General features: G+C 37.2%; 1 long non-coding RNA gene across 1 annotated transcript; it reads right to left on the reverse strand.

The window, feature by feature from the left end:
• Positions 1-2,526: 2,526 nt before the first annotated feature.
• LOC123321485 lies at positions 2,527-3,691 on the reverse strand. Its single transcript, XR_006538864.1, has 2 exons — positions 3,047-3,691; positions 2,527-2,963 (listed from the first exon to the last, which is right to left on the reverse strand). It is a non-coding gene; the product is annotated as an uncharacterized LOC123321485 (long non-coding RNA).
• Positions 3,692-11,753: the final 8,062 nt, after the last annotated feature.

Consider the following 11,753-nt stretch of genomic DNA (forward strand, 5'->3'; position numbering starts at 1 on the left):
TGAAACTTCAACCAGCTGTCAGATAGATGTCAAAATAAAATTGTGAGGTGTTGTGTAGGCAAAAATAACACATCATTTGGAATATTATTTTACTTTTATTTAAAATACGTACTTTGAAATAATAATAATAATAATAATAATATATTTCAATCCTTTCAGACATTTGAAAAAAATGTATAGGACACGTACAAGAAGAATATAACTCGATAGATCGAGAGAAAAATAAACTAATCAATCAAAATTTATACAAAAAAAATTCAGGTATGCTATAGAAACATTTATCAAGCAGTAATGATTTAACATGATTTTTGAATTGCCTATCGTTCATAATTCTATAAGAGTTGGGCAATTTATTATAAAGTTTGATGCCTGTGAATGATGGTGACAATTCATACTTGGCAGTGTTATGTTTTGGTATGCACAGTATTTCCTTATGTCTCGTCTCATATTCATGGAAGTCGGAACACTTATTCAAATGATTCAAATTAGAACGTATATATAAAAGACACTGTAAGATGTAAATACAGGGGAAAGTCAAAATCTTATGTTCCTTGAAAACTGGTCTACATGAATCCTGAGGTCTTAAGTTGAAAATAAGTCGGATTGTTTTTTTCTGGGCCCTGAACGCCCTAATGCTATTTGTTGAGTTACCCCATAACACAACATTATAACTCAAATGGCTGTAAACCATACTGTAATAAATACCCAGCAAAGCATCAGCTGGAAGTGCACTCTTTAGTCGCAATATTGCATAGTATGAACTGTTGATTTTTTTACAAATGTGATCGATATGATCATGCCATCTCAAATGTGTGTCCAAATACAAGCCCAGAAATTTCACACATTCCGTTGACTGCAAATTACCATTCTGGTTTACAATAACAAAAGGTTCAGAAGCTTGGTCACGAATTTGAAATTTAACTATTTGGGTTTTATTAAAGTTAACTATCAGTGAGTTTTTGTGACACCAATCAATGAAGCTCTGAATTACAATTTCACAGAGTGATTTAAGTTCCATTAAACTAATTGCTTTGATTGCTACGGAAGTGTCGTCGGCAAAAAGAATTATTATAGAAGCAATAATATAATCAGGCAACTCATTAATGAAGAATATAAAGAGCAGCGGTCCAAGAACCGATCCTTGAGGTACGCCTAGATCAGACTCATATTCTTGAGATTCATAGTTGTTGATTTGAACATAATTTTTTCTGTTAGTAAGATAACTGTTGATCCAGTCCAGAAATATACCCCGGAAACCTATTTGGTACAACTTGTCTAAGATGAAATGGTGATTAAGGCAGTCGAAGGCCCGCGAAAGGTCAAAGAACAGGCCGGCGACGTAGGAACCACTGTCCAAGCACTCATAGACGTACTCCACAAATTCACAGCTCGCAGTCTGGGTGGATCGACCAATTCTGAAGCCATGCTGCCTACTAGTTAGGATGGAAAACTGAGACAAGTAATCATGCATTCGCTTATATACAATTCTTTCGAACACCTTGGAAAGCTGACTAAGTATGGAGATTGGTCTATAATTCGCTATGTTATCGATGTCGTCTTTCTTATGGATAGGTAAAACCCTAGCTAACTTAAGGGCAGATGGAAAAAGGCCTGTGGAAATCGATTCGTTCACGAGATCGGAGAAATATTCCGCAATTAGAGGGGAGATTGATTTTAAAATTCTGGCAGATATTCCGTCATGACCAGTGCTACTACTATTCTTTAAACTGACAATGGTGTTGCAAACTTCATCTGGCAGTACAGGAAAGAAAAAAAAATTATGATTCATCAATTTGTGAGTGGTACACTTGTTTGACATAGAGTTACCATAATAGTTGCTCAGCGCCAGCCTGTTCACCTGACTAAAGTAATTCACGAATGCATCAGCCACTTCCTGAGGGGAAGATAGCTTTTTATCGTCGAGGGTTAGTGTAATATGCTTCCGAGTACTAACTGTGCCGTGTTCATGCTTAACCAGTTTCCAAACTGGGATAGATAGAAATGCATTATTTTTGGTTTTTAATTTGATGGTGGTGTTAATCCTAGTGATTCTTTAGTGTTAAATGTGCGTTATTAATGCCAGTAATGGTAATGAAAGTATTCGATATCTTGGGAAAGTCACACAGTATATTAGCAGGAAGTGAATAATTATGCCATTTTCTCGTTGTGTTGTTGGATGTGGAGGCCGAGGAAACAGTGTTAAGTTTTTTTTTTATTCCGGAAGAAATTTCTGTATTTCAGCATAAGAAGCTTCACTCAAATTACTTGATGAGGAGACAACAAAACTGCTATTATTAGGAGAGCTGACTTATACTAGTTATATTTTTATTTATACTCATTATATTTATGCTGTTTTTCTAACTAGTTCTATTTTGTATCGATTATATTTTTATAGTGTTCCTGGGCAGGAAGACCTGAGTTGTTAACCCTTGGAAACATTGTTTCAATAAAGTTTATTACTACTACTATAGTGTTCCTGTTTTATATATACCTATATTGAATACACCTTTTCAATGAAACAGTGCATCTTTTCAAGAATATTTAATACAACTAAATTACATAATATTACGTATTTACATTTTGAGAAAATATTCATTCCATCTCTTATTACCCGTACAAATGCTGTAGAAATAAAGGCCAGGAACAATGGTCTACCAGACGCATTCCATATGGATCCAGAGTTTCACAATCCTCAAAGCAGTATTTTATTACAGGTTGGTCATTATTCCCTTCTCTAAATATACATCAATTCATCTGTGCTAACCCTTTTGTGAAATACTTTCCTCGAATATTATGTTCCAAATATTTTATAGAGTAACCTAGGTAAAAGGCTAATTATAAAGTATTTGTAGGCTGCTACGCTCTGAATGCTTTCGTACATCTGGCTTATCTTCTGGGAATAAAATCCGCCACTTCTTGATTTGTTTTCAAAATTTCAATAAATTGGGTACTCTTTGTATTCACTGAAAGAAAATTTATAGTTAATTCAGAAATCTTGATATATGATGATGATAGTTATCATATCAAAAGTTTAATATCAACTTACTTTTCATATATCTATTTATCTATTACAGATTGCCAAATATATATTCTTAGAGCTCTAGATGAAGTTAAATACCACTCTTTTATACCTTGAAACAACGAAAATATTCGTCAAGTGAGGAGTTTTACTTGTAATGACGCTTTTGCTTGTCTCCACAATTTTTGTGAGGCTAGAAGGTTGGAGGGGCCTATAATGGTCCAAATCTTTGTTTTGACCGAGAGGGTCTTTCGACCAGGTTCAGTCTTCCAAGTAATGATTCTAATGTTCTTCAGTTGTTCGAGGAACGTTACAGGACCCTTATGTTGTTATATGTAGATATATCAGTTTAATTTAACGTTCCGCTGAAAACTTCTTGTTGTTAATGTTGTTAATCATGTTGTAAGTGATTGCAACCCTGTTATTTGTGTTGCATTGGTCATCTATTCAATACAGATTTTCTGATATAATTATTACCACAATTTCACAAAGAATATTAATGAAAAATGTAAATAATAAACGGTCTCTGATAACAAAATAAAAATAAATAAGACATGTGAAATGAGTTGACAGGCTGTCAGAGATGAACAGTTGACAGTTTTCAAATGTTCTGTGGCTTAAAAAGTAGACGACAGACGTGGCAACGCCGGTACGAGTATGAGCATTTAGCTCCTCGTCAGAGGAGTCGGTATGGCAGTATTTGCTACTTGTGCGCATGCCGCATATTATCGGATGTATTCGGATGAGGTTCTCCGATGAAGTTGTCAAAGCGTTATCGCATAAAAAATAGTCCATCGTATAAGCTTGGGTCACCTGTGCTTTAATAATTTTCAGAAACGTATCCCAGATTCGGGTTTTCGAGGACTTTTCGAACCCACTGGCGTAGTGAGGAAAATTTTCGGGAATAGGTTTAGAAATCATATGAAAATTCTAGCCGGGGGAGGAGACTTTGGTCTTGGGGGAGGAGATTTTGGTCTTGGGGAAGAGATTTTGGTCTTGGGGGAGGAGATTTTGGTCTTGGGGGAGGAGATTTTGGTCTTGGGGGGCACAGCCCCCCCCCCGCTAGTGACCACAAGTGCTACTTGCTAAAGTTGCTTTCCTAAAAATTACGACAGTCTACTCCATAATTTATAGTTCTTTTTTAGTTTGGAAGTATCTGCTATCTAGAAAATGCTTACATGCATTTCTAGCTTCTAGCATATGCTGGTACTTATTCATAGATACGGCTCATTGAGAAATTTATTTACGCTGATGATATTGCCCTCGCTTTCCGTCATTCTGATTTTAGATGCATAGAAAATAATTTATCTACGGATTTAGAAATTTTGAGGAATTACTTTTTCGAGTGGCGTTTGTGTCCTAACCCAAATAAAACCGAGGTTTCGTGTTTCCATTTGAATAATCATCAAAAATATAGAAAATTGAGTGTAGTTTTCGGTAATTCTTTTTTGGAACATAACTTCAATCCGAAATATCTAGGTGTTAAGCTGGATTCCTCGCTGAATTTCAAAGCCCATTTGGAAAGTCTGCGTCTGAAGTTAAAAACCAGGAATAATATTCTCCATAAACTAGCTGGCACTTCATGGGGTGCTGATGCAGCCACTCTTCGAACGGCAGCTCTAGCTTTGGTTTTTTCGGCTGCTGAATATTGTTGCCCCGATTGGATTAATAGTGCTCATGTGCAGAAAATTGATGCACAACTGAATCTTTCCATGAGAACCATAACTGGAACTATTAGATCTTCACCTATTCAATGGTTACCAGTTCTTTCAAACATTTTACCGCCTCATATTCGTAGACAGACTGCGGTTATGAATTCCTGGAAAAAATTCCAATCCTATCCAGACTCGTTCCCAATTCTATCCTATATTCCCGAAAATACCATTCCAAGACTGAAGTCGCGTAAACCTTTATTGTCCAACTCTTTTCTCAATTCGAATATAAGGGACAAAGACCTTTGGCAGTCTGAATGGAATAGGTGCACTATTTTCAACAAAGAATTAGTAACTGATCCTTCGAATAGAGTTCCTGGTTTTGATCTTCCCAGGAAAATATGGTGTATTCTGAATCGTATAAGAACAGGTCACGGACGTTGCAATAGCATGCTTTTCAGGTGGAATTCAGTTGAAAGCCCTAGTTGTGAATGCGGGGAACCAGAAGAAACCATAAATCATCTAGTTAATCATTGTCCAATTTATAAATTTCAGGATGGTTTTAGAGCTATACATGCAGTTTCCGAATCTTTTTTGAATTGGGTTGTCAATTTTAGGTCAATCTGACATATTGAATCTAATTTTATTATTTTACGTTTTTCTGCTTTTGTTTTCTCTTTATTTCAGATGAAAGTTTCTGGTATCTTGGAGAAGACTTTCTGGATTTTCCTTTTTGTTGGAGAAAGAATCAATTTTTGCAGTGCGAGATGCCCTTCAATATGGAATATTTCAGCTTATTTCGTGAACAATTACAATCCACTACACTCACGGGGAGAAAGGGTTTTTTTACTGAGGTTTTTCCCTAAGCTCTTGTATCATACACCAATTTGTATGGTACCCCGTTACGCTAACCTCTGCTAAAACTGTATCTCATACACATGCTATAATTAATGTTTGCTGTTCAAGATTGTAATGCTCTATATCAAAAGAATATATATATATATATATATATATATATATATATATATATATATATATATATATATATATATATATATATATATATATATATATATATATATATATATATATATATATATATATATATATATATATATTCTTCGATGGTCCAGTTGACGGTTAATAATAAAAATGTAACTCTATGTTCTGTACGTTTTTAACCTTGATTGTTTTGACACTTCCAGTACATGTGATTTATTAAGAAATTGTAGAAGCTCAAATTATTTTTAAGTTTTGATTTCATGACTATATTGCCGTATAACACTAGAGCTCGTATTCGGTAAGAGGTCTATGATGTTTTTTGGTTGTCTGTTTTTCATGGTATAATTTTACAGCTGCCCTGAGGAAGGAAACAACCGTTTCCGAAAGCTAGGCTATTATGAATAAAGAGTAAATACCTCATCAGTGTGTTGATCGACATCCCTTATTAAATAATATATCATTCAACGATCATTATCTAAAGTATTATATATATATATATATATATATATATATATATATATTTTTTTTTTTTTTTTTTTTTTTTTTTTTTTTTTTTTTTTTTTTGCTTCACACTTTGAAGTGGTTGAGTACGCTGTCGCCCAGGCGCACTTGCCAAGGACGACCTCGTGTGTTAGTGAGGGTACAACACTTTTCGGATGATGTTAACAGTTCCCAGAATTACCGCCTTTTGCATCCATAGAGTTGCATTCTGGGGGAGGCTCAGTTCTTTCAGGTGTTCGGTAGTTTTTTTCGGAACCAGCCCATTGGCAGATATTATGAGAGGCATTATGTCGACCTTCCTCAGCTGATACATATCCCTCATCTGCTGGGCCAGTGCCTCGTACTTTGATATCTTCTCTCCATAGGCTTTAGCGAGATTGTAGTCCTGAGGCACTGTGAAATCTATTATCAGGGCAGTCTTTGCTTCCTTATCCCAAATCACCATATCAGGCCTGTTGTGCTCAATACTCCTATCTGTCTCAATGCTCAGATCCCAATAGATCTTCCATTGGTTGTTCTCCAATGTCGGCTGAGGAGAATATAGATGGTGTGGGGTGAAATTGTGAAGGAGCTGCTTCTGGAGGCAGAGCAGCTGGTGGACGACCTTCCCCATGTTGTCATGCCTAGTCAGATAACTGGTGCTCGCGATGGCTGAACACCCAGACGAGAGGTGCTGGACCGACTCCTCTGCGCTATTGCATAGTCTGCATCTGGTGCTTTCTACTTGCTGCTGCATAATGTGTCGGACGTATGTTCGTGTCGGCACCACCTGGTCCTGGATAGCCAGAAAAGTACCTTCCGTTTGAGGAAATAGATAGCCCTGTGTAAGGTAAGTATTTGAGCCCTCAAGGTCGACTTCAGGTTGATGCAGGCTGGCATAAAATCGTCCGTGTAGCGGCTTTGATTGCCATCTTTGCCTCAGTAGCGCTAATTTATCTACCCTCTCAAGTTCTTCTGCTTCAACGGAGTTACGATCAGATGCAGCGACCCATCGATGCACAGGTGAGTTGGAGTTCTGGAAGAAGTGATCTAATTTTTCTTTTTCTTTCAGGCATGCTTCTTCAAGGTTGGACAATCCTCTTCCGCCTTCTTTACGAGGTAAGTAGATTCTTTCAACGGCTGAATTTGGGTGTAACATGCCGTGTTTCGTGAACAACGTTCGTATGCTTCTGTCAACCTGTCCTAACTCAGTTGCTGACCAGGAAAGTATTCCCGCGGTGTATGTGAAGCACGGTATGGCCCAGATGTTGATTGCCATGACTTTGTTTTTAGCTGAAAGTTGCGTACTCAGGACTGCATTCACCCGTTTGAGGAGCTCTTTTTTGGTATTGTCTTTATTTTCTCTCTGTTGTATTTCGAATGTCTGCTGGATTCCTAAGTACTTATATCTTCCCTCCGTGCTAAGGCCTGTTATTTCTCGCCCATCAGATAGGGTAACAACATCTTCCTCTGTCATCCTCCCTCTCTTCACGTTCACTGTAGCGCACTTTTCGAGTCCAAGCGTCATGGCTATATCCTCGCTATAACCCCTCACGAGCTCCAGTAGACCTTCCATCTGCTTTTTTCCCCTAGCATAGAGCTTCAGGTCATCCATATAAGATAAATGTGATATTATTGTTTGGTTGTTGATGGAATAACCATACGATGATCTATTGAGCATCTTGCTCAGGATGTTAAGAGCAAGGCAAAACCATAGTGGGCTCAGGCTGTCTCCTTGGAATATGCCTCTTTTTATTTGTATCTCAGGTGTTTGATACGACGCTTCTTCGTTGTGGACTGAAAGTGTTGTGCGCCAGGAAAACATCAGATGCTCGAGCAATGCAATCACCTGCTTATTTATCTTATATATATATATATATATATATATATATATATATATATATATATATATATATATATATATATATCAACCAAAAACACTCCTGGAAAGCAGCCGCTACAAATTATATTGGGATGCCACACTGATAACAGATGGTGGAGTGGCACACAACCGGCCCGATATCGCATTGTTTGATCTGGAGCAGAAAACTTGTGTCCTCCTTGACGTGACTATCCCGGCGGACGACAATATTCCCAGAGCATACTCGGAAAAGATCAGCAAATACAACGATCTAGCATTTCAGCTTCGCGCTTTACATAACTTAAAGGGCATAAGTATCTTACCACTGATCATATCGACTAATGGTTTGGTGGAAAAACACCTTATCGAAAATACGCGAAAGCTGGGCCTGGATCAGACCATAATTTCACGGGCACAGAAGCAAGTACTTTTGAACACCGTCCGTATCGTGAGAAAGTGTTTGCAAGGTCAATAGCGTTGCGACTGCCTTGACAACCAAGTCCGGCAGCTGCATGATTACCCGGTAAACGGTGATGAAAAAAAAAAAAAAAAAAAAAAAAAAAAATATATATATATATATATATATATTTACATCTGGCATACTTTATTGCGTCCTTTTAAAAAGCAACCTTATTGCGTCTCCCAGAAATACGCTACCTAGGTGGAATCTGATCGAAGTATATTAATCTACGCAAAAAATTACATAGTTTGGTCGTTTCAGATCTCAAATATCTTTATTAATAAAGAAGTTGATATACGCACATTATTGCGTCCTTTCATGGTCCTACCATTAGTGCGTCCGGCGTATATTTTGTTTTCATATGTAGCACAATGCTGCGTCCGAATTTTATTCAATCTTTCACCATTAGCATGTTGTTGCGTCCAGCGTAGTTGCCACATACATATGTTTTAGAATCTGGTACAGTAGGATTATTCGAACTCGATGACGTGATCGTATTATAACATTGGCTCCAGTTATTACAACTTTCCTCTTTCAAAACAACTCTATATTTATGATGGTTCTCATCCTCAGTTTGTGGACTGCTCACTTGGGGAATCGTATTTCAGAATGTTTCAAACACTCTTTAAGTGTCTTTTTGTCAAGAAGAGCTTTAGTGATTATGCAATAATTTTAAAAACGTTATATATTTCATTTTCGTTTTTTTTTAATAACAAATGAATGTGAGAGAGTGGTGCTCTGGAGATAACTTAAATTAGGAATGCATTAACTGCACAGTTGTTAGTTTATCCTATGTTTATCCTACGAACAATTTGGCAGTCTGGAGAGTCAACTACTCTCTCAGGGTAGTTAAATGGACGGCGAATGAAATTCTCGAGTTCGATAGAAGAGTTTGAATATGAATCGTAGCCTGCATCCTAGCTCTTCGATATACCTGCAAGGACTCTCTTTGCTTATAGGAGGACGAAACCATTGAGCATATCCTCAGTGACTGCCCAGCGGCAGACAAGGTTCGCTCAGGCTGGTTCAAGGGGAACTCATGAACTACTCCTCCTCTGTTATCACCTCTTCCCTTTGGAAGATAGCACTGGAGGTAGAAGTTTAGCTCTTTGAGCTTGTTTGTGTGCCACAATAGACCGCTTTGGTCGCGGTAGCAGGTCTGGGGGATTCGACAGATGCGCCGAACAAACTGTAACTGTAAGTCTTCGATACAAAGGATATACTTATGCTCAGGAAGACAGGGGTTTCAAAGTTTGCAATACCAACATTATACACAAAAGTTGGAAATGGAATAAGATTTTTGAGAGGTCAAGACCCACTCAAGGAAATAGTAGCTCATAATAAAATCAAATTCAAAGAGCTGGAGTGCTTTGGAGAAGCTAATATCCGACATATGAATCGATCTTAAGCTAGTAGGAAAATCTATCACGCCAGCAGAACAAAAGATATTAGAAAGCCAGATTAGACAAGCAAAACTGAAGTTTTCATTCGAATATCATATGAGTAAACATATACTTTATATTTGAGACTGGTTATCGGGTGCAAACTGAATAGAAAAAGGCCACTATTGGTTAATTTCTCTTTATCGATTCCTAAGCTTTCGCTACTTTCTGTGTAGCTTCATCAGAGGTCTGAAATTTTTATTAAAAAACAAAGCCATTAAAACACAAAAACAAAAACATTTTTTAAGTTTTACTCACTCAATGTGAGGTTTCACAAAAGCCTCGCTCCATCCGAGCAAAATACTATGGTCTGAAATTAGATTATCAGAAAACATCTGACGAATCTTTATGAAAAACACTCGAACCTTCAAGGATTGTGCAAATTGATGCAGATGAGTTAAACGATTCCTGCTATATTTCATATATTTCAACAAAAACTTTTACCACACTGTCGGTAAATGGTACGGCTTATCTTACAGGTTATGTTCACAGAACATCGAATAACAGAAAGAAACAAACAATCCACTGACAAACACGGTACTAACCTACACCAGAGGGATAAGAAGAAGAAGGAACCTCCGAGCCATTTGTTATATTATTATGTTTTTTCTTAATGAGCTGTACTGAATTGCAGTAAATGGAATTTATTTCCCCTGTATCGCTCTGAATGTTAAGAGTATTTTCTTTAAATTGTACCTCCAACATTTCTTGGAAGCATCTTTTTTCTTGGTTTGGGCAAGATTTTATGACCCTGCAATCGACAAATTTAAACTTGTGTCCTGTCTCTACTGTATGTTTGGACAGGCCACACTTGGGTTTCATTAATTGGCAGTCTCTTTTGTGTTCTGCAATCCTAGCTCTGAGGTTTCTCCCTGTCTGGCCAATATACTCTCCCTCGCAAACACCACACCCTACGCTGTAGACTACATTGATTTTATCTAACAAATTTTCTTTGTCTTTTATTCTACTATATATAACAGAGTGTAGGGTGTTGGTCACCTTCTTAGCTATTTTAATATTGTTTCAGACCTCTGATGAAGCTACACAGAAAGTAGCGAAAGCTTAGGAATCAATAAAGAGAAATTAACCAATAGTGGCCCTTTTTTGACTCAGTTTGCACCCGATAACCAGTCTCAATTACAAATATACGAGTCGATAATCTTCCAAACATAGTCATATACTTTATATATTTCAAGAGATTGAAAGACCATGACTTGCTGTAAAAATCATCTTCTGCTTTTCTGGAGTCGGCTGAGCTGATGTCGGAAACGGGAGGATTTGTTCATCAAGATGGAGTGATACTAGATACTAGAATACTAGGTAGTATAAGAAGAATATAATGCAAGTAGTCACCTCAACATCTTGCAGGGCTAGCCGTGATCGACGAAAACTCTTATGCACATCTTGTCCGCTTGCAGAATTCATACTTTATCAGGGTATATAGAGAGACACAATGCGAATTCCTTACTTCCATCTGAGAGAAGTTTATGGCATAGACAAATAACCAAAGCTCTCATTTGTACCTCCAAAGACCAAGAGCAGTTTTGAGAATGATAAAGCTCGCATATATTGTAATTAGGCTTTTTCAATATCTTGGCATATGCCAAGTTGTTGAAGAAGCGTGTATATACACGCAAGGGCTCGATAAAGTTCTGTCAGAATTTCTTGTGTCGTATTCCCTTCGCTGCCAAAAATAGTGTGGTAGTGAACGAAGAACAGAAAAGTGAAAAATACAAAGGATCAATGTTCGAACAGGGGGCTTCATACCCAGGGCATAAAGTTTGAATGGTAATTCTGATTGAAGAATTTTTAGATCTGAGAACTAATAACGTTACTG

This window comes from Coccinella septempunctata, chromosome 1, assembly GCF_907165205.1.
Source record: "Coccinella septempunctata chromosome 1, icCocSept1.1, whole genome shotgun sequence".
Classification (NCBI taxonomy): Eukaryota; Metazoa; Arthropoda; class Insecta; order Coleoptera; family Coccinellidae; genus Coccinella; species Coccinella septempunctata.